Here is a 10,829-nt window from a genome sequence, read left to right on the forward strand (position 1 = left end):
GACTCGTAGCAAAATGACACAACACACATATTTTTTACTGTAGTAGATTAATAATCACATTTCTTTCTGCAGTAGATTCATTTTCATTTTTTCACTGTAGTAGCTTAATTATGAGACATTTATTTCTGTAGAAGGTTAATTATCACACATTTCTTCATGTAGTAGACTATTTGTCATAATTTTTGAATGTAGTAGATTAATCATCACATTTCTTTCTGTAGTATCATTTTTTTATGTGGTAGATTATTTATCACATGTACTGCTGTAGTTGATGAATTATCACATTTATTGATGTAGTAGATTAATTATCACACATTTCTTGATGTAGTAGATTAATTATCATATTTGTTTCTGTAGTAGATTAATTATCACATTTATTTCTGTAGTTTAACTCTTTAAATGAACAGGCTGATCTGCTTTGATGTACAATCTAGGCCTCTTTCTGTACTCTATTATCTGGAAGTCCTTATTTTGTGTAAACATCATCTATTAAACTAGAAATTTCACATCAGCATTGCATTGCCTTTCTGTGGGACATGGCACCTTTCACATTTCCATAAGTAGTCAGGTATGCTTTTGGGTACTGGTTTCTGAAGTGCTTTGGGTATTGGGTGTTATTGATTCTAAAAGCAGCAGAAGCAACTTTCACAAAAGCAAACAGACAACATTGAAGACTAGAGCAATAACCACATTTACTCTAATTATCACATGTTAAAGCAGTTTTTTAGAATATTTTTGGGCTTTTTTACTTTTTGTTGTTGACTAGCAGGGAATGGGAAGAATAATAGAATAATTGGGGTGCAATCAGGAAATTACCTCAGGATGGAGTCCAACTCATTCAGACCTCCCCCTGCCTCAAATAACTCATAGGAGTGAGAGTATTACTGAAGCATAGCATGGGAATAACAGCATAATGTGTGCCTTTAAGAGCATTAATGAAGCATGGGAATAACAGCATGTGTGCCATAATGCACTATGTAAAAAGCTATTGTACAATTCAATGTGCGGTAAAATAAGACGCAGAAGAAGAAAACGATGGAATGATTCAGTACATCATTTAAGACTTCAAAAAATCATTTAGTGAACATGTTTGAAGCTTTGCACTGATGAACATGGACACACATGTACACACAAAGGCACCTACACACATTAGGCCTACACAAGCACAAACAGCCACCTGGCTTATTCACCCCTTGCATGTGACGTCAAGTTTTGTTCGCGCCACAGCAAAATAGCCTAGTGGACGGCAAGAACACAAATCAAATAAATGGGTTGTAAGTAAGGGATAATATAGAACTTAAGTCACGTGTCTGCAAGGGGTGAATAATTTGATCCGTTTTCTGCAAGGATGTAATTTCCCTCAACATGCAGCAGGTATGGCAGCAGGGGCGATCAATACATGATTGGCAGCACATCTTTCAGCTTTCTCTGCTGAACCAGAGTGACTTCTGCATCCTGTAACTATGTCCCCATTTTTAAAAACATTAATAAGTAATTTAATTGTGTATTTTAGGTAATATCAATAAAATTGCAGTTCTAATTACATTTCCACTGAAATTATCTGGAAAATAAAATAAATAAAAAATGATTTATGAAAATGTATTAAAATGGAGGATATAGCGTTTTGGAACCAAACTCTCTCTCTCTCTCTCTCTCTCTCTCTCTCTCTCTCTCTCTATATATATATATATATATATATATATATATATATATATATATATATAACGTTATATATACATCGTGGAGGCTATCCTATGAGCCTCCCCGTGGATGGCAAAGTGTGTAAAAACGTGTAGCAATAGACCCAAACATTTGCTCCGAATAGGTGTCGTTCCCATTTATTGCAAAATTGAATGTGTGATATCAAACGGTGCTGTATTGCTGTATATTAGTAGTATGTTGCCATTGTGTTGGCTACGGCTACAGTATGATTTGCCTCACCCCGCCATCCACACATTTTCCCATTAAACAATGAACACCTGTTCATATAACACCTTTCTATTCACGTGACTAACACCCAGTGCACTACACCCCAAAGTGGCTAAAATTAGTAAAACCCAATAAACCCACAACTAATAAAGGTGACTATAAATGGCTCCTACATACTGTAACATCTTCTTGTTAACATTTCTGAAGTTTCATGAAACTTTTGACCATTTGGTGCATGTTTTGATTGTCTTGTTGATTTTCAGTTTTTCTTTAGTCAACTCAACATATAAGGATGCATACAGAGAAAGATAATGTTAGTGGGCTCTTGTTTTTATTGGTAGTTTTTCTGACCTGGCATTAAAGATAACCTGAGACAAACTGCAGGGTAAAACCTGCCTTGTGCTCAGGTGAATCAACAGGTAATTCGTGGATCAGTAGTTTCCACCTTGGTGGAGGCACCTCTTTATGCAATGATGGAGGAGGAGGAGGATGAGGACACCACCTTTCCATCAACCACCTCTTCCACCACTGTCACCACTCTGGTACGTGTGGTGGATACGGACACTGCTGCTGCTGCCGCCTCTGCTGCTGCTGCTGCTGCTGCCGCCTCTGCCGCTGCTGCCTCTGCTGCTGCCGCTGCTGCTGCGGATGCCTCTGCCGCTGCCGATACCGAATATGATGCCGATAATGATGTTGATGATGATGAAGACGATATGGTTCTAGCAGAAAGAAGAGAGACAGTGGTCACCAAGAGTGTTTTGGTATTGAGTTTAATCAATTGAGCTTTAATTTAAATGTGGTTGTCTACTTACGAGTACGAAGAGGCCGCGTATGCGTCTCCGTCGAGCAGTCTTCTGTACTCGGCGATCTCCAGCTCCAGTCTGGTCTTGATGTCCAGCAGGATGGAGTATTCGTAGCCCTGGCGCTCAAGGTCTCCGCGGAGGGCAGCGAGCTGTTCCTCCAGGCTGCTCACCTGTACCTGGAAGCCGCCCAGCATGCTCGCGTAGCAGGTCTGTGTCTCTGTCAGGGTGCCTTCCATGGACGCTTTCTAAGATGCAAACATAAGAAAACAAGTCAATAAGTCATAAAAGATTCGTTGCATCCCACATTATAAATATCAATAACATTGCTGTTATTAATAATCTTGCATATTCTGTAACCATTGCAAACCCATTGATATTGGATTGTCTAAAGCAAAGACAGTCAGCAGCCCATTGGTTAATTTTCTATACTGACACTGTGGTGACCCAATAACAGCCCTTATTAGGCCCCACCCCTCCCATTTTGGCTCAGAGCCAATTCTGTGAACGCATCAAAATAATGCGTAAAAGAAATTAAGCCAATTTGAACCCGTTTCCTGTTGATCTACTGATGTCCCGCGCATCCTCAGTGGCAGTTGAGTGACAAACATTAAGCAACAGACTGAAACACAGTCAAGACACTAGTCGTCTCATAGCAACAGACTGAAACACAGTCAAGACACTAGTCGTCTCATAGCAACAGACTGAAACACAGTCAAGACACTAGTCGTCTCATAGCAACAGACTGAAACACAGTCAAGACACTAGTCGTCTCATAGCAACAGACTGAAACACAGTCAAGACACTAGTCGTCTCATAGCCGCTGTTGATTTGGTTGGTCTGCACATGGGTCTACATGCATTCTGTTACAGCTTGCTTACAGCTGTCGAAATACTACTTCTGGTGTGTGCCGTTGTTGATGCTCCTGATTGGTGGAATCGCAGGGTATATGACAAAGCCTCAGTGCCTGCTGAAGAAGCAGCTGAAGAGATGTAAGAGATGTAAACTTTAACAAAGGGATATATATTTTTAGCCGAAAAGGGCTTATAATCACTAGAAATTAGAAATATGTATTGCAAATTACTTTCAATTTTCTCACAGAGGAGTATGTCCCTTAATTTCTGGCCATTCTTACTTTTCAACACAATGTTTTCACCTCTCTTCCATTCCCATTTGCATCCCTCAATATGTGTTTCCTCTGTTTTAGTGCTGGCGCTCAGGATTGTGTTGCTGGGGAAAAGTGAAAAGAAAAAAATGAATCTTGGAAATTCCATCATTGGATTTCAAGGTTTTCAAGTTCAGAAACAACCAAACAAGCAATGCATCACCACAATTTCTGGAGAGTGGAGAGGGAGATCTGTAACAGTAGTAAAAACAGCAGACGTCTTCAGTTGCCCTGAGCAAACAGTGAGAAGAGAGATTAAAATGTGTACAAATCTGTGCTCCCCGGGACCCCATGTTGCTGTTGGTGAAGCCCTCACAGTTTGATACAGAGAACAAAGAACGACTGGACTTCATCTTGAGTTTGTTTAGTCAAGGTGGTTTTAAACACTCAGTGGTCATCATGACACACCAGGAGCGTGAGACAATGTTGGTGAATCAGCTGGTTGAAGACTGCAGAGGAAGACGTTACAACATGTTCGAGGGTAATAACAATCTGTTAATGGATATTATTGAGAGCCTTGTGCATCAAAACAACAGATCCTTCCTCACCTTCACTGAAGAGTCCATAAGTTCAAAGTCTGAACACAGCAAATCAGCCTTAAATCGGGTCCTGTGTGGAAGGAGAGGAGCAGGAAAGACCTCAGCAGCTAAAGCCATTTTAGGCTTGGCGGAGCTTCATTCAGTCTCCAGCTCACCAATATGGTAAATATCAGGGAGAGGCGTTTGGACGCTGGATTTCCCTGGTGGAGCTGCCAGCCTTGTATGGAAAACCCCAGGTGGCAATGATGGATGAATCACTCAGGTGTAACTCCCTCTGTGATCCTGAGGGCATCCATGCCTTCATCCTGGTTCTACCTGTGGGTCCCCTCACTGATGACGATAAGGCAGAGTTACAGACCATCCAGAACACATTCGGCTCTCAAGTCAATGATGACGATAAGGCAGAGTTACAGACCATCCAGAACACATTCGGCTCTCAAGTCACTGATGACGATAAGGCAGAGTTACAGACCATCCAGAACACATTCGGCTCTCAAGTCAATGATGACGATAAGGCAGAGTTACAGACCATCCAGAACACATTCGGCTCTCAAGTCACTGATGACGATAAGGCAGAGTTACAGACCATCCAGGACACATTCGGCTCTCAAGTCAATGATGACGATAAGGCAGAGTTACAGACCATCCAGAACACATTCGGCTCTCAAGTCAATGACTTCACCGTGATTCTGTTCACGGTGGAGTCAGATCCTAAAGCTCAAGCTGTTGTTAACTTTGTGGAAAAAAACAAGGACATGCAAAAACTCTGTCAAAGTTGTGGAGGAAGAAATGTTCAAGGAACATCAAGGACCCACAGCAGGTCCCTGAGCTGTTTGATGATGTTGATAAAATGAGATCCCTCAAGGACAAACCAAGTACCTATACAAGTAACACATTTGCACGTGCCCAAATAGAAAAGATGACACAGCTAGAGAATGTCATCACCAAGCAACAGGCTGAAATTGAGAACCTGACAAAGAAAGGTGTGGTCTCTGGTAAGTATTTCACTCTTCTATTGGACCCATTTTATTTTAAGCTGATTTTCTAAACCCAAAGTTAATACTTTGAATAACTCCTGCTGTTTTGATAAACCAGGTGATGATGTGAAACAGACCTCAGAGTGTCTCAGGATTGTGCTGATTGGGAAGACTGGAAGTGGAAATAGCTCTTCAGGAAACACCATTCTAGGCAGAGATAAGTTTGTAGCTGAATCAAGTCAAACATCCGTCACAAAATGTTGTAAGAAAGAACAGTGTTAAGTGGACAGTCGTTCAGTTGTTGTAGTCGATACTCCTGGACTGTTTGACAATACCTTATCTCGGGATGAAGTCATTGAGGAGATGGTAAAGTGTATCAGTGTTTTGTCTCCAGGACCACATGTTTTCCTCTTGGTGTTACAGATTGGCCGATTTACACCAGAAGAGAAGGAGACATTACAACTAATCAAGGAAATATTTGGAAAGAATTCTGAAAAATTCACCATCGTTCTTTTCACAAGAGGAGATACACTTAAGCGTGAGAAGCGGACCATTCAAGAATACATTGAACAAAAAGGTGATGATTCCTGCAAAAAGCTTATCGCTGATTGTGGAGGACGATGCCATGTGTTTAATAACTATGAAGATAACTATGAAGATAATCACACGCAAGTCAGCGAGTTGATAACCAAGATTGAGACAATGGTGCAGAACAATGGAGGCAGCTGCTACAGCAATGAGATGTTCCAGGAGGCTGAGGCTGCAATACAGAAGAAAATGGAGATGATCTTACAAGAGAAGGAAGAAGAGATGCTGAGAGAGAGAGAAGAACTTGAAAGAAAACATCAGGAGGAAATGGAAGCAATGAAAATAAGACTCGAGGAACAGACTGCAAAAACTGAACAGGAGAGAAAATTGAAAGACAGACAACTTCAGGAAAAGGAAGAAAACATTGAAAAGGAGAAAATGGAAAGAAAGAAAGAAAAAGAAAAGAGAGAAGAAGAGGACAGGAAGAGAAAAGACCAGGAAAAACACAAGCGTCAGGAGTGGGAACAAAAACTGGCTGCTTTGGAGAAAAAAATAAAACTTGAAACAGAGGAAAAAGACACCATTGACAGGGAACTGGAGCAGAGCAGAGAAGAGATGAGAAAGCAGAGAGAGGCCTGGGAGGAGAAACAAAAAGAATGGTGGGACAAACGAAGTCAAGAAGACGAACAGAGACGACAGGAGGTGAAAGAAAAACTTAAAAAGCTTCAAGAAGATTATAAGCAAGAAAGAGACAGACATGAAGAGAAAAGAAAAGAGGAAGATCGAATCAGAAGGGAACAAGAGGAGATAGAGAGAAAAGAATTAGAGGAAAAGTATGAGAAGAAACTTAAAGAAATGAAAGAGAAAATGAAGAAATGTGAGGAAGAGGCCAGAAAACAAGCTGAAGAACTTAATGAATTCAAAGAGAAATACATCAAAGACTTTGCAGCTCTGATAGATAAACACATGGAGGAAATGAAATACATGAAGCTAAAGCATGTGAGAGAGATGGAAGAGACTGAAGAGTTAAATAAAAAACAGTACAATGTTGGGTGAACTCTCAAGCCACAAAGAAAAATATCTCAAAGAACAAATTGAAGACTTTAAGAGAAAGCAGGAGCAAGAACTTGAAGATCTGAAAAAACAGTACTAGAGCAAATGTATCATCCTCTGATTATGATTGTCTGCCTGAACTGTTCTCCTTACCTACAGTAGTGCTTAGTGCTTCATCCGTGTACACTGAACTACAAGAATCATCAACATCCAGTTAATGCACTAATTAAATTGTCTCTTGATTTCTGCTGCCATGATGAGCAGACGTACACACATGATGTACACACAGAAGCACCTACACAGCTTACATACACAAACACAAACAGCCACCTACACACCTTACAAACACAAACACAAACAGCACCTACACACCTTACAAACACAAACAGCACCTACACACCTTACATACACAAACACAAACAGCCACCTACACACCTTACATACACAAACACAAACAGCACCTACACACCTTACATACACAAACACAAACAGCACCTACACACCTTAGATACACAAACAGCCACCTGCCTTATAATTTGATCCATTTTCTGCAAGGATGTAATTGCCCTCAACATGCAGCAGGGGGCAATCAATACATGGTTGGCAGCACATCCTTCAGCTTTTTCTGCTGAACAAGAGTGACTTCTGCATCCTGTACCTACGACAGATACATGGGATGAGGACGAGCCTGTACATGTATGAGAAGCTCTAGCCTCATGGAAACCTTCTGATTTTTACCTGAGGCTTCATGGACAAAACAACCATCTCACTTTGTGCCTCTTCTAACCTTCTTTAATAATATTGAATATGTTACAGTAATATAAGTATATATACTCTTTTGATCCTGTGAGGGAAATGTTACAGTAGGCAGCACACTATTTGTAATAATAGGCCAAACCTGGTGCCAGACTGGGGTGAGTAACACCTCTAGGTTGCAACCAATAAGACTTTTGTTTATCAAACTGGTACTACTGTTAGCTTTACAGTAAGACTCATTTCAACCTAAAACTAGTCATTTGGCAATTGTTGTGCTTCTTAAAGCATAATTAAAACAGGGCATCTTTATAAAAGCTACAGAATACATCCATGCACAAACATAGGATTTTGGAAACAGGGGTATCATGTAGTACAGGGTTTACATAATTGGTGATGCTAGTAGTCAATGGTTGTGTTGCACTAAACATACCTGTTGGAGAAATATAAAAATATATATCTGCTTGCTTATGTTGACAATTAAGAAAAGTATCACTGCCTTAAAGAAACCTATAAGTGTTTCTAAGGGCCTTAGAACATGTAAGTATTTTGTTAATTAATCCAGTTTAGTTCAAATGCTTTCTTATGATGCTGTTTTAGTTCACATGCATCCTTATGATGCTGTTTTGGTTCACATATATGAATCTTCTGTTCTGTCATTTTGACTCTTATGTTTAGTTATAAATCTTATGCTCTGTATATTATTGTGTCTTAGTCTACGAACATGAACCTTGTGTTCTGTTTATAGTTCTGCTTTTGCTAATATCCAGACATACATAATATCCAGACATGCTGAGTCGCCCAAGTGAAAGTTTAAAATCAACCACAGAGGAACGGAGAGAAGCTCATGTCACAATTTTGGAATGCGCTGTCTGACCTGAGGGTCAAGCTATGTCATGTTTTAGGCCATATGTTAACTGTCACACCTGTATGATATAAAAGAAGCTTGCCTGCAGAACATCTTAGTTTGGGTACGAACCATTGTTTTGTCTCATTCTCTTTGCAAACATAATGCAATTGTATTGTTCTTTTGGATCACTGGCTCCTGTCTTTTTTGCGTCAAAGCGTACAAAATTATCTGCAGGAATAGCCTATTTGCAATCCTTTCTGAACCAGGAATTAGGAGTTCAATACCCAATTTAACCTTTAGGGGGAGCTTCTTACTATCACTAATGTTTCATTGAGGATGTTAGTTTTTTTCAATCGCTAACAAGCGCTTACCCATACTTCAGATACTTTTTCTAAACTCTTAACACAGACTCACACCAACAAAACACAATGGGCCAAATGGATAATTTTCTTCTCAAAAACACATTTTGTTAAATGTATACTAACTCTTCATTTCAAAACAGAACACACATTTCTCTGCACACACTAACCTTACCAAAACACTAGAAATCTGACTCAAAATGAAATTATTCTGTCAAAGAATAACACTTGTTTTCACTTCACAATGTACATGCAGTCAATCAAAGTACACCAGGCTTCAAAATACTGGCTATTGTTGACATTACAAAAACTGCATAGACTTTTATGTTTCAGTTTTACAGGTATTTACATGCAAAACATGCAATCCACCGTTTTTACACTAAATTTCTTGGTTGGGAACTGTATGTCCACATGTAATGTTCACATTCAAAAGCATTCCAGTAAAAAGCAAATCGTTTTTTCCCCTTTATAATACAGGAGGTACATTAGAAATACTGTTTACAGTATGATAGAACAGAAAAAGTTTTACAGTATTGCTTACAGTGAACAAAATATCCATGAAACACACAAGAGCATTCTGAACAAAAAACAACAGCAAAAAGCCCAGATAAAAAGGGGGGGGAACTAAAAAAAGCACAACATTAGTGTATCTAATCTCTGCGATCTTCAGAGTTAGGCCACATGTTTTCATCAACATCGCATCTGATATTATCCAAGGCGATGCACCTGAGATAAAACCATTTGGTAGCAGATGCAGAGCAGAAGCAGAGGTTTTGATAGTGTATCTAAGGTTTGGAATATTGTGTTTGCTATTGTGGGATGTTGTGTGTTAACATTCGTAAATACTACAAAAATAATCCATAGTTTTGTTGGGAGGTATAGCTTGTCTGTTAAGAAAATGTAAGCATTGCGGAAATGTGTTCACTGACTGCATATTGTGTGAAAACGACATAAAATGTGCGAATGGTATGGCCACAAAAGACTGATGCTGTGCTAATTGTGTTTAGAGTTTTGAAAATGTGTCAACTGGTTAGACAAACGCTTGTTAGCGACTGAAAAAAACTGTAATGTTAATCAGGTTTCTAGGCCAAGTATACTTACGTGTACAAGGAATTTGGTCTCTGCATTTATCCCATCCGTGAATTAGTGAACACTTATAATAAAGAGCAAACAGTGAGGTGAAGTACACACTAACCCGGAGCAGTGAGCTGCCTTGCTACAGCGGCACTCGGGGAGCAGTGAGGAGTTAGGTGCCTTGCTCAAGGGCACTTCAGCTGTTCCTACTGGTTCCTAAGACCCAAATTAGGCGATCCTTAAAGAAAGAAAAACACAAAGTGCAGTGCCTTGTACATAAATAGATTGTGCACAATATTACCTCATTATCATTTTAGAGGTCTCAATGTCCCTGGAAGTTTGCTTACTTACAGGCTGAATGCGTTTAATTTTTCTTTCTTGTTACTGCTGATTTTTCTCAACTGCAGTGTAGCCTACTTTGTAACATATGATGTGAATGAAGGTGCCATTGGTCTGTACTGCTTTTCAAGGTATTTTCCTGCATAACTTCATGACATCCATGGTATATGTAATGTAAAGGACCTATACCCATGTCCCCTATAGACATTCAGGCTATTCACAATGTTGTTTTGTGTTTCAGAAATTAAGCTTATGAATATGTTTCCCTTTTTTTATTTTATTAAGTTTTTCCAAAGGTGTTAAAATATTAACAAGACCCCACAAACCTTACAAAACCCAACTAAGTGTAACAGACATGAAACATACAGTATACAAAGACTATTTGAGATTATTGAAATTATAGACAGAGCACATGAACACAAACAACATGAAACAAATAAAGACAGTATTTGATAAGACAATA

General features: G+C 39.3%; 1 pseudogene; it reads left to right on the plus strand.

Moving 5' to 3' along the window:
* Window positions 1-3,678: 3,678 nt before the first annotated feature.
* LOC143102256 (GTPase IMAP family member 8-like) lies at window positions 3,679-7,112 on the plus strand (annotated as a pseudogene).
* The last annotated feature ends 3,717 nt before the right edge of the window (window positions 7,113-10,829 follow it).

Source organism: Alosa pseudoharengus, unplaced genomic scaffold (genome assembly GCF_046254945.1).
Source record: "Alosa pseudoharengus isolate Yale_2024_CS ecotype anadromous, Long Island Sound unplaced genomic scaffold, YU_APseudo_1.1 YU_APseudo_1.1_scf_4, whole genome shotgun sequence".
NCBI lineage: Eukaryota > Metazoa > Chordata > Actinopteri > Clupeiformes > Clupeidae > Alosa > Alosa pseudoharengus.